Source organism: Gavialis gangeticus, unplaced genomic scaffold, assembly GCF_001723915.1.
Source record: "Gavialis gangeticus isolate Ggan-Ray unplaced genomic scaffold, GavGan_comp1, whole genome shotgun sequence".
NCBI lineage: Eukaryota > Metazoa > Chordata > Crocodylia > Gavialidae > Gavialis > Gavialis gangeticus.
The window spans coordinates 186,031,727-186,048,832 of NW_017729022.1; the positions used below are offsets into that span (position 1 = coordinate 186,031,727).

Here is a 17,106-nt window from a genome sequence, read left to right on the forward strand (position 1 = left end):
GGTCCCTTCTGACCCTACCAACTATGAAATTATGAAACCTCCCCAAATACCAGTACACAGCCTGAATGACCACTAGTCAACAGGAAACATGGAGCACAAGGATGCATGCGAATATTCCCCTGACCTTCTCTGGATTTTAGGTACTTCACTCAGTGCTATAATCCACTCAGTCTCCAGAACACAAAGACCTCTTCTGAGAGTAGATGCCCCACTTAGGCATTTCCACACACCTAGGAATCTGCATTTAGGCATCTAGAGATCTTTTCAATCCAGCACTTAGGTGTCAAAATAATTTTGACACTCATGGAATTCTGTTAACCTTTGTACACCTAACTGGTAGTTTTCCAGCCATGTAAGCACCCTTTTTGGTACTTAAGTAGTTTCCACTTGTATTAACATTGCAGTGTGGATGCATAAGTATACATGCATATTCTGAGTGTGCTTAGTAGACTATATACTGGCTGGGCAGATGCACATGTACACAGTTGTGTAAGTCGCAAAGCTTATCCAGACAAAAACCCATAGCTAGTGGCTGTTAAATCCTCCCATATTTTGGGTCAGTGGTTAGGGACCGCACCCAGAATGCAGGAAAATTGGATTCTATGCCTATCCACTACCAGCCCAGAAAGATGATGTCTGTCTCCAACTTTCCAAAGTAGTATATTAAAATCACCACACTGCAGGTTAGGCATGAGCTAGCACGCTTTCTGAGTCAACATGCTCCTTCTGAAATTGGTCCCTGGGCAGTCAAGAGAGGGAATTGTGGGGCAAAGAAAAGAGCAAGCTAGAAGGTGTGTGGCTCAATAAGATGGATGCTGCTTTGGAGAGCAGCAGGCTCTGCATTCTAGCTTGGACTCTTGATTGCAACGAAACAGAAATGTTCCCATTGTTCCATCCACTTTATCTAATCACTACTGAATCCAAATTGCAATGGCTCAGCTTTAAAGTAAGTGTTGTAGAAGAATCTAGGTAATGTGGCATTGTGGCACCTGTAGCATGGTAGCTAGAGCACAGCATTGAGAAGCTGAAGCAGTTTCAAGCCCTTTCTGGGTGAGAAGTGCCTAAGAACTTGGAGTTTTTCTGCTTTTGGGGCAAATTCCCATAACCACTCAGATATTAGAGCAGTGGTTCTCAACCTTTTCAGGCTCAAGGCACCCCTTTTAAGACTCAAGATACTCCTCCATAACTTTTGTAAGTTAACACCACACTTCAAAAGCTAATGTATTTATTACAGTACTTACTTCCTTGCAGAGGAGTCAGACAGTGGGGCAGGAACCACCAAGGAGGGAAAGCTTAAGCTTTACTTTATTTATCTCTTCATGCTGGGAGCTTGCCTTGATCTAATTATCTTCTCACATCTCCCTTATCTCCTCACATTTCCTGCAGCACCCTTCAATGGATTTTGCAGCACCCTAATTGTGAACCACTACATTAAAGCTAGAATATTAATGACCCTTTTATGAAAAGATGCAGAAATTCTTTAAAAAGCTAGGAGGAGCTGCTTGCCCTGACTGGTAATAAGGTACAGCTGGGATAAATCAGATCCCTAGCAGGTTCTCAGATGAGAGCATTTATAAAGGTCCCTCCCTGACGGAAAGGGTAAAGAACCTTCATAGTTTGTCCTTTCCTATTACCTGGTGAAGTGAGTTGTCACTCATGAAAGCTTATGCATTTCTGATTCAGTTATCCTATAAAGTGCATCTCAACCTTGCCTCCTAAGCTGAAAGAGGCAATAATATTTGCTCAATTTTCTTTGAGGTGAGAAGTGGGTAGAAGGGCCTGCATTTTTTCTGCTAACAGAAGTTTCAAAGTAAAGAATCTGCTTTTGTTTGAACTCTGAAATGGGGCATAGCTCTAAAATGCACTAAGCCTTCTGACGGCATAACCAGCTCTTACCCTGTCTTCCTGCCCCCGAGACAGCCAAATTAGCTATTCAGTCAATGCACAGCCTACTGAGGCTGCTTAGTGTATGCTTAGACATCCACATTACATGGGAACAAACTGTTCAGGAGTGCCAAAAATACCACCTACATGGCTGGGTAAGTGCTGTGTAGTTGCACAAAGTGTACCAGAATTCCACCCTGAGTTTTGTGGCTGCTGGGAGAGGTATAGTCTGTATTGCTTTCTTGTAATTTGGCATCTAAATCCTGTTTAGGCACCTATGAGAACAGCTTGGAACTGGCCCTTTGTCTGTAGTGTTTAGTGACAAAGCCTTAGGTGAAATTCAAGGGATAGTGGTTGCAATGAAGAAGATAATACTAGAAATAATGATACTGCATTTCACATGGGTGAGAAAATCGGTGTATGATCCTTTGGTTAAGGCTGGGACTCGTGATTTAATTTGCATTGTTGGCTCTGCCATGTACTTTCTCTGTGACTTTGGGAAAACCAGTCTAGGTCTAAATGGTAAATTTACCGTGCCCAGCAACAGCACTCGCAACCATACTGGGCTGCTTCTGTTGGGCTACTTCCTAACTGAAAGCACTAGAGTCATATCTGAGCAGTTGCTGCAGACCGGTTAATTTCTGCTGTCACTAAGGGTGCAGACAGAAGTGACAACTTTTGCCTGATTTGGCCACAGAAAGCAGTCTATAATATGACCAAGCACAAGTGCATGGCTGCACACAGCATCAAAAATGGCCGCTTAAGTGAAAATCTGCCCCTCATTGCATAAGATATCAGATAAAGACATTTCAGAATGTAACATCTTCTGTAACTTATATCTGTGGAGCTCCCAGCCTGTTGCTGTTTTCAGAATGGGAGGGAGGAAAGGGAGCAGAGGGATTTCAGTCTGGGGCAGGGGTTTCTGTCCCCTTGGAGGGTGGCACAGGCATATTGGAGCCCACCTGAGGTGGGGGGGGGCACTCCAATTCATCCACCCCACAGTTCAACACCAGCTGGGGAGCCCCAGGAATGAGCTCCCTCCACTGCCTTTCCCTCCACCCCATTCTGAAAACATTGAGCACTGGCAGAGAGCTGTGGCCATTGTGATGGGAACCTGGCTACAGGCTTCCAGACTGCAGTTAGATTCCTCTTCCCCTGGAAACAACAGTGAACTTCTGTTTGGTCTGGGGTAATGTAACTTAAAACGCTTTGCAGAAAGTTATAGCTGGAAGCTGCACTTCTGTCTGCATCTTATGTAGTCCTAATTAGCCTACCAAAATGCCAGACTCTATTATACTGCTTCTGGTTTAGGAGGCAGCTCAACCACAGCACCCCAGTATGCTAGCAGCTAGTCCTGTTGGGCATGGTAACTTTACTGCATAGGCATCATTTCATTTACATATTCTTTTGAGAAGGGATTTAATTCATTCTTCTTCAGGATAAGTATGCTCTGGCATCAAAAAGACTTAAGCATTTGCTTAAATGGTGTCCTGGATGGAGGTGTTTTAATTACAGCCTTGATCTCTCTATAACTGAGTCCTGATCAGTAAAATGATATTGTTACTTCCTTTCCCTATTTTGTCTATATATCGATTGTAAGCTTTTCAGAGTTCAGAGCATTTCTTACTATGTGTAAAAATCTAATCTGTGCTGAATCTTGGTGTAAAAGTGCAGTGGCAATAGAAAGAAGAACTCAACAGTTGGAATTTTGGGGACTGTCATAAATAAAACATGCCAGCTAGAAAAAATCTGGACCAGGGTTAAGCAAGTGAAAATTCACTTATTCTCAGAAAATTTATTAGCAAATGCTTCAGTACAAGTACAGTAACAAGTAAATCCTCAACTGATACTTTTTTTCTAATCTACAGTATGTACAATGAAATCTAGTTACTCCCTGATTCAGTTTGAAAGCTATGGTTTAAGACAGCAAGTGCCTGAAAAAAAAAAAAAAAAAAGACGACTTGATTGATTTACATGACACTATTTTAACTGAGAATACAGTAAAATAATTCAAAAACAGTTTGACATCTTGGAAGACAACCTTAGATTAAGAAATGTCAGGTTTGTAGAGCACAGAAAGAGGAGGCCATGATATATTTTTTTCAATGAATAGCAAAGGTGTTGGGGAATTGATACCTATAAAACTCCTGTACAATGTGTTGTAGCACATTGAATCCTTGGAAAGGCCAATCAAGTAACACATTATATGGTGCTTGTGAAATGCTGCAACTTTTGGATTGAGGAACAAAAATTTGAAACTAGTACATAAATCTGAGTCAAGTTGTTAGGTCTAGAGATTTTCTTTTATCTGGATTACCCTGCTGCTCTTATTTGATGTTGGAAGATGTTTATAAACTCTTAAAATGGGAGTGAAAAATATATGCCAAGATAATGTGGTGCCACATTCACTTAGTATGAAGGCTTGTTGGAAATATCAAACTTATGTCTTTTTCTCACATGCACTGAATAGAAGGCAATACCTGCATCTGGATGGCAAAAGAAATGTTTTTGGAGGACACTGAAATGTATAGTACAAAGCTTACCTTCTTCATGGGAAACATATCCTTCCTGATAGTTACTGTTTTAGACAGTGGACTGATAGACTGCATTTGTTTTACGTATACTGTATTTATCTGAATATAAGATGACCCCCTAATTAAATTATATATGCAAAAAAGTTAGAAATTTGTTATAATTTTCTAGATATAGAATCTCATTATTGGATGTTTGCCTTGAGTTTGTCCCCCTGCTATAGCAGGGAAACAAAATCAGAGGGAAGTTAGGAGGGTGCAGTAGGAAGAATGGGGAAGGAAGAATGGCAGTGAGAAGGGTTAAGAAAAGGGTAGGGACTTGGGGGAAGAAGAGGAGGAAGAAGAGGATGATGATATATTTTGACAGATGCATGAAGTTGAAATTGGAATGGCAGCTGTTTGAGAGGAGGTGAAGATGCATGAGGGAAGAAAAGGAGATGAACATACAATAGTTCTCTCTCTTTAAGTCCTTCCATACCCCAGGACCTGGGCTCTTGCTGGTAAGTAGGAGATGAGGGGGGCTGGAGGGGGAGAGGGGATCAGGTGCTGCCCCACCTGGCCCTGTTCCCCGCCTGCCCCCCCCAAGCCTCCCTGATCACTGCCCCACCTGGCCCCAGCATCCCAGCAATTAAAAAAAATAAAGACCTGCAGTCACTGGCAGTAGCAGCTCCGTTGGGGTCACTGGGGCCCTGCCACACAGCACAGGACTCAGGTGACAGCCACAGTTAGGGGGGTTGTTTGTTTGTTTTTTTTAAAGTGCCAGAAAGTTGGGGCCAGAGAAGCAGTCTTTGCGAGGGGGGGAGGGTGCAAGCAGGGGATGGGGTCAGACAGGGCAGCCATTGGGGAGTCTGGGGGAGCAGGCAGGTGGTGGGACCAGGTGGGGCAGCCATCAAGGTGCTGGGGGTGCAAGCAGGGGTGGGGAAGCCATTGGGGCTGCAGGAGAAGCTGGGGGATGGGGCCAGGTGGGGCAGCAATATGTGGGGGGCTAAGGGAGCAAGTGGGGTGGGACATGGGCCCTGCAGAGGGGGTGGTAGCCCCTGCGAGGGCCATGTGGCCCCTGTTGGGGGGGTCTATAACCCCTGTTGGAGGGCTGTGGCTCCTGTGGGGGGCTGTCCATGGGCTTTGTGGGGGGGCTGTACCCTGTGGTTAGTGAAGGGGTCACAGGGAGCTCTAACTACTCTATGGTAAGAAAACCAAAGTGAAACAGCAAAATATATAGGTATATAGAATTCATTTTATTATGATAGAGATACTAGTAGGCTTCCAAATTGCTTTAACACTGTAGATATATCTATAAAACATTGCCCAACTGATCCCTCTCTCTCATATATATGTCTTTTGTTGTAATTGCGGAGGAACATGGATTTCAGGATATTTTACAGAGTGACTGGGGTTTTTTTAGTCAGGGATTTCAGTTTTCAAATAGGGAACTGTAACAGGGGTGCCTCTTTGCGGTCTGTCTACCGGTGGCCCAGCCCACCTGTTCTGGGCCAACCGCCCACCTTCTTTCCTGCCATGCCTTGTTGTTAATTGATTAGTAGATGTAATCAAGTGGGAGGCTCCCCATTTTTCTGCCCCGATGCCAGGGAGTGCGATCTGCAGCTCCGTTCCTCCCCTACTCCACAGCCCAAGCCTCGCAGATGGCATTTGTAAATTCCTCTTTATGTCGGGGCCTCGGTCACTGTGGGCCTACTCCCTTTTCTCTAGCTAGGCCTGTCAGTCAAAAAAACCCAACCGACTAATCAGGGTTTGACTCCCAGGCTCTAGCTCAAAAAAACCCCCTCACTTGGGCTCCTGCCCTTCTGTGGCACTGGGGTCCACTCACCCCTGAATCTTGTGCCCCCTCCAGTACCAGGGTCAGTGCCCCCAAAAATGCCATTCCCTGACTGGTGCCAGGGTTGGTGCGCCCCAAAACTGTGCCCCCTGTGGCACCGGGGTCAGCACACCCCAAAATGCTGCGCCCTCTGGTACCAGGGTTGGTGCGCCCCAAAAGTGCCGCAACCTCTCTGGCGCTGGGGTCCTCACACTGCCATGGGTACCCTATGAGGCCTCCTCCATCCCCTAATAGCCTTACCCAAACCACCGGTTTTAAACAGCAAACAAAACAAGCCCCTGGGCTATAACACAAATTCAAGCTGCCCGGCTATAACATCATCCAAGCCACACCTGGGATGCTCCAGCCCTCACCCCTATCAGAGGCTGTACCTGCAGTCAGGCCTCTCCCTTCTAGTTGCCCTGGGAGAGCCCCTTCCCCCTTGGCTGCTGGCAGGGAACTGCCATCCTGGCCTCAGCGCTGGGGTTTATATATGAGCTAGGCCCTGCCCCTTCCAGTCACCTGACCGGCCCTCAGGGCTTAAGCCTTAACCCCTACTTGACCGGCCGGCTGTGACTGGAAGGTTCTGGGCTTAAGGGGCCACTCCTAGTAACAGGGTTAGGGTTCCCTGTTACACACACCCCCCCCTCTTCTCTCTTGTCCAGGTTCCTTCTGTTTCCCCTAGCCCCTCTTCCTCTTTTGTAATTTCTCGAGAAGAAATTGGCACTTACATTCTGGGTTCCAGGGCAATGCTTTACCTCAAAACAATATGGTTGCAGACTAAGGGCCCATCTTATCAGTCTAGCATTGTCCCTTTTCATGCTCTGTAACCAGCGTAGTGGTACGTGATTGGTGATCAGCGTGAACTGCTGCCCTAACAGGTAATATCAGAGCATTTCAACAGCCCACTTAGTCACTAAACACTCTTTCTCTATAGTGGCGTAATTCCATTCCGGTGGGTGTAGTTGCCTACTTATGTAGGCTATAGGGCGCTCTTCTTCTCCTTCTTTCTGAACCAACACTGCTCCAATAGCCACATATGATGCATCAGGAAAGGTTTATTAAAATCTGGTGTATATAGTAGGGGTTGCAAGCATAGTGTGTCCTTCACTGCTCGGAATGCCTTTTCCACATCTGGCATCCATCTCATGTTGGTTGGAACCGCCGCCTTTATCATTTCCATCAAAGGCACTACTAAGTCTGCAAAGTGAGGTACAAACCTTCTATAATAACTAGCTAGCCCCCAAAAAGCCCTCACTTATTTCTTGATATCAGGAGCTTGATACTTTTGCAATGCATCCATCTTGCTTAACAACAGTCTTACCTTCCTGCTTCCTACTAGGAACCCAAGGTATTGTGTTTCTTCTTTCCCTATTGCACATTTCTTTGGATTGGTTGTCAGCCTGGCTCTTCTCAAGTCTTGCATTACTGCTCTCAGCTTGGTGAGGTGTTGAGCCCAGTCTTCAGTGTATATAATATCATCAGTGTAACTGCCGTGGGGAGCCAAAACTCTGTCCATTAGATGCTGAAGTGTAGTTGCGGCTCCATGTAATCTGAATGACATGCGCCAGAACTGGAAGAGACCCCAAGGGGTGGCAAATGCTGTTTTTTCTTGATCTTTGGGTGCTACTGGAACCTGCCAGTAACCTTTTGTCAGGTCTAAAGTAGAAATATAGTGAGCTTGCCCAATGTTTTCCACCAGTTCATCTACTCTTGGCATCAGATAGGCATCAAACTTAGCTACTGCATTTAGCTTCTGGAATTCGATACAGAGAAGAATTTTTCCATCAGGCTTAGGTACTGCTACGATGGGGCTCCACCAGTCGCTGTGGGGCTTGCATATGATGCCTTTCTCCAGCATCATTTCAATCTCCATTTTTATCTGGCTCTGCAGTCACTGTGGAATCCGTCTCCAGTTCTCACGGATCACCTGGCCTGGTGGAGTTTTTATCTGGTGTACCACACTCCGAGCTTCCCCAGGAGGTTCCTGGAACACATCTCCATACTCTCTGACTAGGTTGGCAGCCTGTCTTCTCTGCTTTTCAGATAGTCACGGGGCCAGATCTATGTCACCCGGTTCAGTTCCCTCTGTCAAGGAGGGTCCCAATTCTAATTCCTTGGGATGAAGAGCTAGGTACATACACTCCTGGTCTTCCCACTTCAACATATTGACATGGTAGGCTTGCTTCTTTTTTTGTTCATCTGTCTGATGCACCTCAAAGTCTACGGGCCCCACTTGGCATATAATTTCATAGGGTCCCTGCTGCTGGGCGAGTAACTTACTCTCATGGTCAGCCAATAGAACCAACACATGGTCCCCCAAGTCAAACTTCCTTTCCCATGCGCCTCGGTTATAATGCCTCACTTGTCATTGCTGGGCCTCTCTGAGATTTCCTAAAACCTCGCTCGGAGCTGCTTCAAGGTGTTCCCACAGTTGTATCATGTATTGGATCAAGTTTTGATCTTTACCATGCTGTTCTTCTCAACTCTCTTTAATCAGATCCAGGATTCCCCTTGGTTGCCAGCCATACAATAGTTCAAAGTGTGTAAACCTGGTTGAGCCCTTGGGTGCCTCTCTTACAGCAAACAACAAAGGTGGTATCATTTTATCCCAATTCTGAGGACTCTCAACCACTAATTTCTTTAACATTTGCTTCAACATCCAGTTAAAATGCTCCACGAGCCCATCCATTTGGGGATGATACAATGCCGTCTTCAGGTGTTTAATCCCCAAAGCTTTACTCACTCCTTCAAACAAGTGTGATGTAAAATTCATTCCCTGGTCTGTCAGCAGTTCTCTAGGGAGTCCTACTCTTGAGAATATTTTCAATAGCTCGTTTGCCACCTTTGGAGTGGACGCTGTCTGCATCGGCACAGCTTCCAGGTACCTTGTTGCATAATCCAGTAAAACTAAAATATACTGGTTTCCAGTGCTACTTCTGGGAAGTGACCCCATGATGTCTACCACCACCCGCTCAAAGGGAACCTCTACCAAGTGCATCGTAATTAAAGGAGCTTTTGGAGGGTGCCTTGGGTTCACTTTTTGGCATGCGGGACATGAAGCGGAATACCTTGCCACTTCGGGCAACAGTCCTGGCCAAAAAAATCTTGCCCGAATGGAGGCTTCTGTTTCGTCCCTACCCAAATGTCCACCCATAGGGAGCTCATGGGCCACCTTCAATAAAGCCTGTCGATATCGCTGAGGTACCAGCAACTGTACGACCTCCCCTCCTTCAGGCTTCCCTTGCTCAATTTGGTACACGAGGTCATTTCTTACCTCGAACCTCAGTGTTGTCTTCATCAGCTCAGGTCACAATACCTCGCCGTTTCGTAGAGCCAAGTGTTCCTGCAAAGCATACTGAAAATCTGCCTCCTGACTCTGCTCCAACTGGAAATGTTTGTCCTCCCACAAATGTGTGATATCCACCTCTTGTTCAGCCTCTTCTTCGGGAGGAGGTTGTTTGGTTTCACCTGTGAATCCCTCAGCCCTCGGGTCACCTTCTCATCCAGCCTTGGGCTTCCCAGTCTCCCAGGGCCTCCAACAGCTACTTTCTCTCATCTCAGTCCCTTCCTTTTGCCTCACGCTGGCTATCTCTTTCAACAACTCTGGCCAGTCACAGACCAGTACAACGCTCAGTGACCCCAACTAGTATCTGGCGGGTCCTATTGCTTACTTGTAGGATGACCCCTCACTCTGTCAGTTTCCATGGAATCCCTGCACCAGCATTGCACAATTACGCAGTCCGCTATTTCCCTATCTCTTGGCAGTAACACGTCGCTTTGCACCATGGTCTGCAATGAGCCTGAGTCGAGCATAGCCCATACCTTTTTTCCCTCCATCGTCACCTCCACCGTCAATGCGGGTGGCTCATCTTCCACCTCAGAGTCAACTCCGGCTCCATAGCCACACATCCGCACCTGGGTTGTTGATCGTGGGTGGATGATGGCTAACAGTGCCTGTTGTCTTGCGGCTTGATCCTGTAGGCCGTGTATTGTTTACCATAGCCGATCCAAGGCTTGCTGCTGTGACTCTGGGTCTGGGGTTAGTGTCTGTTCTTGTTTCTCTCTCTCCCTGGACCCAATACGGGTGAACCAGCGTCCTATGATGCATACTGCCGTATGAAAACTTCCCAGCCAATGCACCATTGTAACAGGGGTACCAGTGGCCCTGCCCACCTGTTATGGGCTAACCGTCCACTTTCTCACCTGCCATACCTTGTTTTTAATTGAGTAGTAGATGTAATTAACAGTCTGCAGCTCTGTTCCTCCTCTACACCACATCCCAAGCCTTGCAGATGGTATTTGTAAATTCCTCTTTATGTCGGGGTCTCGGCCACAGTGTGCTTACCCCCTTTTCTCTAGCTAGGCCTGTCAGTCAAAAAAACCCAACCGACTAATCAGGGTTTGACTCCCAGGCTCTAGCTCTCAAAAAAAACCCCTCGCTTGGGCTCCTGCCCTTCTGTGGCGCTGGGGTCCACTCACCCCTGAATCTTGTGCCCTCTCCAGTACCAGGGTCAGTGCCCCCAAAAATATCACACCCTCTCTGGCGCCGGGGTCAGTGCACCCCAAAATGCTGCGCCTTCTTTGGCGCCGGGGTTGGCACACACCAAAAATGCCATGCCCTCTTTGGCGCTGGGGTCCTGACGCTGCTGTGGGTCCCCTATGAGGCCTCTTCCATCCCCTAATAGCCTCACCCAAACCACCGGTCTTAGACAGCAAACAAAACACAAGCCCCTGGGCTATAACATAAATTCAAGCTGCCCGGCTATAACATCATCCAAGCCACACCCGGGATGCTCCAGCCCTCACCCCTATCAGAGGCTGTACCTGCAGTCAGGCCTCTCCCTTTTAGTTGCTCTGGGAAAACTCTTTCCTCCTTGGCTGCTGGCAGGGAACTGCCGTCCTGGCCTCAGCCCTGGGGTTTATATGTGAGCCAGGCCCTGCCCTTTCCAGTCACCTAACCGGCCCTCAGGGCTTGAGCCTTAAACCCTACTTGACCGGCCGGCTGTGACTGGAAGGTTCTGGGCTTAAAGGGGCCACCCTGCCTCTTAGTAACAGGGTTAGGGTTCCCTGTTACAGGAACACAAGAATTCCTGCTAGGGAGGCCAGTGGCAGGACCCAGGCAGAGAAGCCTGCTCAGAGCTGGCACCTTGGACCCAACTGTGGGTGGCTGACCTGGCCAGTTGGGGCCAGGAGAACATGCTTTGACAGTTCAAAGTAGACCATCACACTGGGAACATCTTCCGGGCAATAGCTTCCCAGATCGTCAGGCAGGGGGCACACATGGCAATGTAGCAAGAACTGAACTGATATAGCTGATGTTAACATAGAGTGTAATAATAGTGAAATGTAACCATGTTAGTCTTGTCCTGTAAGCAACTTAAAAACTCCATTTTGTATCCTTCTGCTTAACTTAAGTGAATGAACTCTGCATGGCCTTATATATGAGTGTATGTGAAAGGGTGAATGGTGAGAGAATGGCATAGAGATGGGAGAAAAAGATTTAACTGTTTATGTAAGCAACAAAGCGCCAAATGTAAGTTACCAATCAGTAAAGTAATTCATGGATGGCTGAAGAATCCCTTTGAGGCCTATGGCGCAAAGGAAATAATGAGGAGGGAGGCACAGATCCTGTCAAATGGGCAGCAAGGACACTCCAAGGCTGAGATACCAATTTTTACAACCAAACTGACTTTGGGCTGAGATAAGCAGAAGACGAATAAGGAATAACTGCAAAAACAGAAACTGGGTATGGAAAAACCCCAAAGCACTGAAACAAAGAATGCCAATCCCTATAAAAGAGGACTTTGAAAATGCCAGATTGGGTGAGTATCAACTGCTGTTTCTTCGGAGCACAGACGTGTCTGTTTCACCCCATTCCAAGCTGTTATCTCCAAAATCTTTCTCTCCCTCAATAAGGCCTGGGCCGGCCACCCAGTGCCATAATTGAACAACTGCTGCTGGTAACTGTAATGTCTGAATGGAATGGGTTTCTTATGTTTGTGTGTGCCTGTGTGTAATGCGCATGATGATTTGTGTGTGTGTATATGAGTGGTGTGTCTGAACCTCTGTATCTAATTCATGTAATCAATAAATGCAGCATTTTGCTTTATCCCCCTTTATAAAGTCTCGCTCTTGATTTGACAATTGGAATTCAAAATAACTGCAGTAATGCTTTTGGCACAAAGGCCAACTCTGCAGCCACAGCCCACTGGTAGCTGGCCCAGAGGAGCAGTTGCCTCTGACTATGTAGTCCGCATCTGGGTCTGGCAGGTGCGCAGCAGGTCACAGCCAGGCAGCAGCCCCTGCTGGAAGACTGCTGCAGTGGGTAAAGGGTGAAGGGAACTCTCCGGGCTGCTTCAGCAGTCCAGCTGGCACAAAGGGTAGTGTCCCCAGGTACCAACTGGCTGGGCCCCAGAAGCTCCTGAGAGCCAGTAGCCCTGAGCTACTTGACAGGGCAACTCTTTGTACTGCTGGGGCCAGGACAGGGCAGCTTTTTATACTGCTGGGGACAGCACAGGTGCTGGCCCCAGGCTTTAGTTCCCCCTGGCTGCAGATCCAGGATGAGCCAGGCAGGGTTATTTTCCCCAAGTGGCACAATTTGCCCCACACCAAAGTACATGTCTGGGCATGTGTGCTGAGGCAAAAAGCCCTGGCTCAAATTTGTATCACTTCTATTTGAACTGCTCCAAGTGCATGTGCTTGCATGTGTGGATGCACCCATTTAGTGAAATGAAGTGATATTGCTAATGGGATACAACAAAACTATGGAAGAAGCAGGTGATGGATTTATGGAAAAAAGAAGAATGGAGATACCTAGTAGATCTAGGAGGATAAAAAGAGGATGAGGCCTGAGAAGTGGTAAAGCTGTAGCTGTCATCCCAGGGGTTCGCTAGGGAAAGGCATGATAGAGGCTAAAACAAATCATATATGGAATTAAGGGGCGATAGGTGTTAATAGACAAGCTTGGAAAGCGACAAAGAAAAATGCAGTGTTAAGAAATGAAAGTGTCCAGGCTCCTGGATTAATGGGCGTTTGGAAAAGGAGGGAATCGTTCAATAATGTATAAATGTTTTTTGTTTCTCTTATTTGTCAGAGTTTTGGAAGTTGATGGAAGCATGCTTTAAGTTTTGAACCTTATTGTTTCATTTTCTCCTTAGTTGATGTCGTTTTTGTATGGTAATGTAAGAAGATGTAGAAGCATGTTCTAAGTTTCGATACCATATTGTTTTGTTGGCAGGTAATTGATGTAGTTCTTTTGTAATTTAATGTAAGCCAATGGAAACAGGTTTTTAAGTGCTTCATATTTTCATTTTAAAAAAAGGTTCCCATCAGTATGTTTGCCCAATATAGGCCATGTGTTTTATAGTCACGCTCAGTGTTGGTTGCATTTAATCAGCTTCATAGTTGGTTTCTATTACTGAGCACATGCTGCTTTTGGCAGCAGTTTAATGATAGACAGTGTATTTAATGAGCTTTCCTTGTATGCAAATGTAAAATGAGGGCTTTTTCCCCCCATGCTGACTGGGGGTTGGGGAGGACTCTTATCTTGTATTCAAGTAAATATGGTATTTTATTTAAAAGGAGTGTGTGTGTGTAGTGGGGGGTGTCTGTTATGTATTATTGTGATGAAAGGAGCACGCTCCCAGGCCCAGTTGCAAGACTGGCCCACTTCTTTGTCTTTGGGCAAGCCAGCCACCTTGCTCGCCTGCCATGCATTGTTATAAATTGATCCAGATGTCCAATAGGCAGGAGGCTGCACTTTGAGTGCCCTGATGGCAAGGACAAAATGTACACATTCTGAGCTCCCCTTGACGTGTCCCATGCCTCGCAGATAACACACTCTGTTTGGTGTCACTCCAGCTTGAGGCTGGGCCAAACTCAGTACATAGTTAAGCCTCTTCCGTAGCGCCATATACTGGGCCACACACACATCAACCCGCTGTCAGTGGGGCCTCTTGCACTCTGCCTGCTGTCACCAGGTCTCTCTCATGCCACCTATCCAGGGCCTCATACACATCACACTTGCTCCCTTGAGCAACCCAAAAAGCCTTCAGGCTTGGCTTTGCACTCTTCAATCAGCCCTGGCACAGCCTTTTGGGCCTCCTGCAACCCTCATCTGAACAGGGCTGGATGATTAGCCAAACTGTGGGCCAACTTCACCACTAGCCCCTCACTGGGATACACTGCCCCTCCCTTGGGCTAATGCTGCACCCTCCCTACCTTGTGGCCACACTCTCCACTTTCTCAACTCTGCCCTCTTTCTAGGGCCGCTCAACTCCACTCTTTCTCTAGGGCATGATGTTGAACATCCCCGTAGGCTCAGGTAGCACACCTCAGTATGCCTGGCCCACTGCTTTCATTAAGAAACCCACCAGCATGGTGGAGCCTGGGGTTAAGGAGCCCCTACCCACCTTTCACCGGGGAGGTAACTGGTCTGGTATTTCTTGGCAGCTGTCCCACCACAGACAGCCCTGCCAGGCCACCTTTCCCTGGCAGGGTGCAATTTCAGGTCATGCCCAGGACCATGGGGTCTCCTCCTTCCCCATAGCCCCACCCTTACCTCTGAGAGGTTCCAGGAACAGTAGCTCCTCCAAGTGATGTTACTCCCTGGACTGCTGACCAAAAACTCCTCTCTCCAGCCCTGAGAGCTGGTCTCTAAAATGGCCACCCTAATCAACCACCTGGTTGCTGCCCGCCCCAGCCCTTAAAGTGACAGAGCACTGAAGCTGCTCTGTCACAATTACTGATAACACTTTAGATTATTACAACAGAATAATTACTTTTGTCACTACTTATACCATTTATTTAAGCCGTGCCCCACCCGCCTTTAATCATTCTGGAGTGCAAATCTGAAATAGCATCTGCATGCCATCTTTCATATTCTGTTTATTGAACTCAGAGATTTTGCTTTCCCAAACCCAAAATGTTGGTCTTAATATATCTGGAAATGTCCCTTGAAATTAATTTGGTACCAGCAGTTACTCAGAGCCATGAAGGTGGGGCAAGTGCGAATCCCATGCCCATGCAAAGCCCTGCTGAATTCAGTGTGGCTAGAGATGACTCCACAGGTCTGTCTGCATTGTTTCAGAACTTTTCTTATGTCATGATGCTGTAGAGGAAACAACTTCTCACTGCCTTCCTCAGGTGGCAGCTCCATTCCTGTTATTATTAGAGTATTGCTGCTGTGCCTAGAAGCCCCAATTATTGACCACATGTAAGGCCTTGAATACAGAGCTTTGGCCTGACCAGTCATCTACCCCAACCTGTTACAAGAAGATGCTGTTCCCAGAAACTGGAAGGCGCCTGCCTAAAGCCTCCAACAATGCCCAAGACTCCACCCACCCCGATACCTGAGTGGCTGGCTCTTTACCACCTAACCCTCCACTCCTACATAAGATCAAGGAGAAGAGCAGGAAGTGTCTGGGCAGCGTTTCCTCTAAGCTGCTCATGTGCGCGACTGCACACAATAAAAAATCATGCTGCACAATAACTTTTTAATGCTGCACACACAGTGGCATACCGATAGGGGTAGGAGGCCATGGCCTCCTACCCCCAGTACTGTAGCAAGGGGGCACCAACACTCCCTCCCCCCACTGCCGCTGGCTTTGTATGCAGCCACTTGCCAGCCACCCCAACCCAGCCACAGGCTAAATGCAAAGCAGGCTTAGAAGGAGAAGAAGGTAGGTAGTCCAATATGAGTACGCCTAATTGAGTAAGATGTATAGGCTAAGGTAGCCAGGCATCTTGCTGCAGGAGCGGGGAGGGGCTGGCACACTGAGATACCTGTGCACTCCCAGCCCGGACTCCTCCCACCCAGCCTGTCTCTCACCCATTGACTCCTCAATCTACATCTTCACTGACTGCCTGTCTTGTACGCACACCAGCCCAACCTCTGGCTTCTTTACTTTTCATTCCATCCAAGAAGAGCACACACCAACTGCTGAAACTTCCTTAGCCTGACAAAGGGTTTTTGAACCTGAAAGCTTGCTTAAAAATTGTTTTCCAACTATTTAAGTTGGTCTAATAAAAGATACCAGATTCACCCAAAGAACCTTGTCTGCCTAGAGGAGTTGAGACATCTAATATTTTTAAACAGCCATAGTAAAGGGAATAGGTTTTCTAGTAGTTCTTTTCCTGTTTTTTACTGCCACATTCCCTAGTCAAATTCCCTTTTTTCACATCTGGACAATTGGGTTGCAGGGGCTTTTTTGTAGAACTTGAAGCGGGGACATGGAGCGGGGCAGAACAGCTGCTATTCCTTCCCACATGCTCCTCCACAAGATTTTCTTTCCTCTGTACTGGGGGAGGGGGACGGGGGATGGAGCAAAGGGGGCAGATCTGATGAATCCTTTTCAGGCCAGAAGGCTGTACAAGTTTATTAGAGGATGACATTATGATGAATGGGCTGAGTTAAAAATATACTCTGATAAGAGGAAATGTATTTAACAGTTTGCCTGCAATACATGGTAAGAGCAGAGCTACAATATTTGAATAAGCCCTTTGAAGCTTGCAGTTGCCTGAGTTCATTGCCGTCCAATGCTTGACTCCAAGATGACTAGAGCTGCTCCAGGCTTTGCAAACCTATTATAAGCCTAGGTGAGTTGCTATCATCATATTGGAGTGTCCATTAAAACTTCAAAGCCTGATCTGAGTTTTAATTGTCATAAGGCAAAATACTTATTACAGGGAGATTTATGAAGCTTCTGACACTTTATAGGCTGAATCCAGTGTAGGGTCATGGACCATATTAAGGTTTTTGACCAAAAGTAAAGAGCTTAGATTTTCATATTTTACTATTCATGACCTTGGGACTATGTAAAATGGCAGCCACATTTAATTCTAGCCAGTCATGCCGAAGCACAGCAGCACTTGTGC

General features: G+C 46.9%; 1 long non-coding RNA gene across 2 annotated transcripts in view; it reads right to left on the reverse strand.

Moving 5' to 3' along the window:
- LOC109296982 overlaps positions 1-9,782 on the reverse strand; it is a 17,429-nt gene extending 7,647 nt beyond the window's left edge. Inside the window, exons 1-3 of one of the 2 annotated variants that reach the window (XR_002097128.1) lie at positions 9,506-9,782; positions 6,960-7,102; positions 2,170-2,171 (exon numbers count right to left, since the gene is read on the reverse strand). This is a non-coding gene — a long non-coding RNA (uncharacterized LOC109296982). Of the gene's footprint in view, positions 1-2,169; positions 2,172-6,959; positions 7,103-7,552; positions 7,633-9,505 lie in introns of those variants that run through there. The other variant, XR_002097129.1, reaches the window with a different exon arrangement.
- Between the last annotated feature and the right edge of the window lie 7,324 nt (positions 9,783-17,106).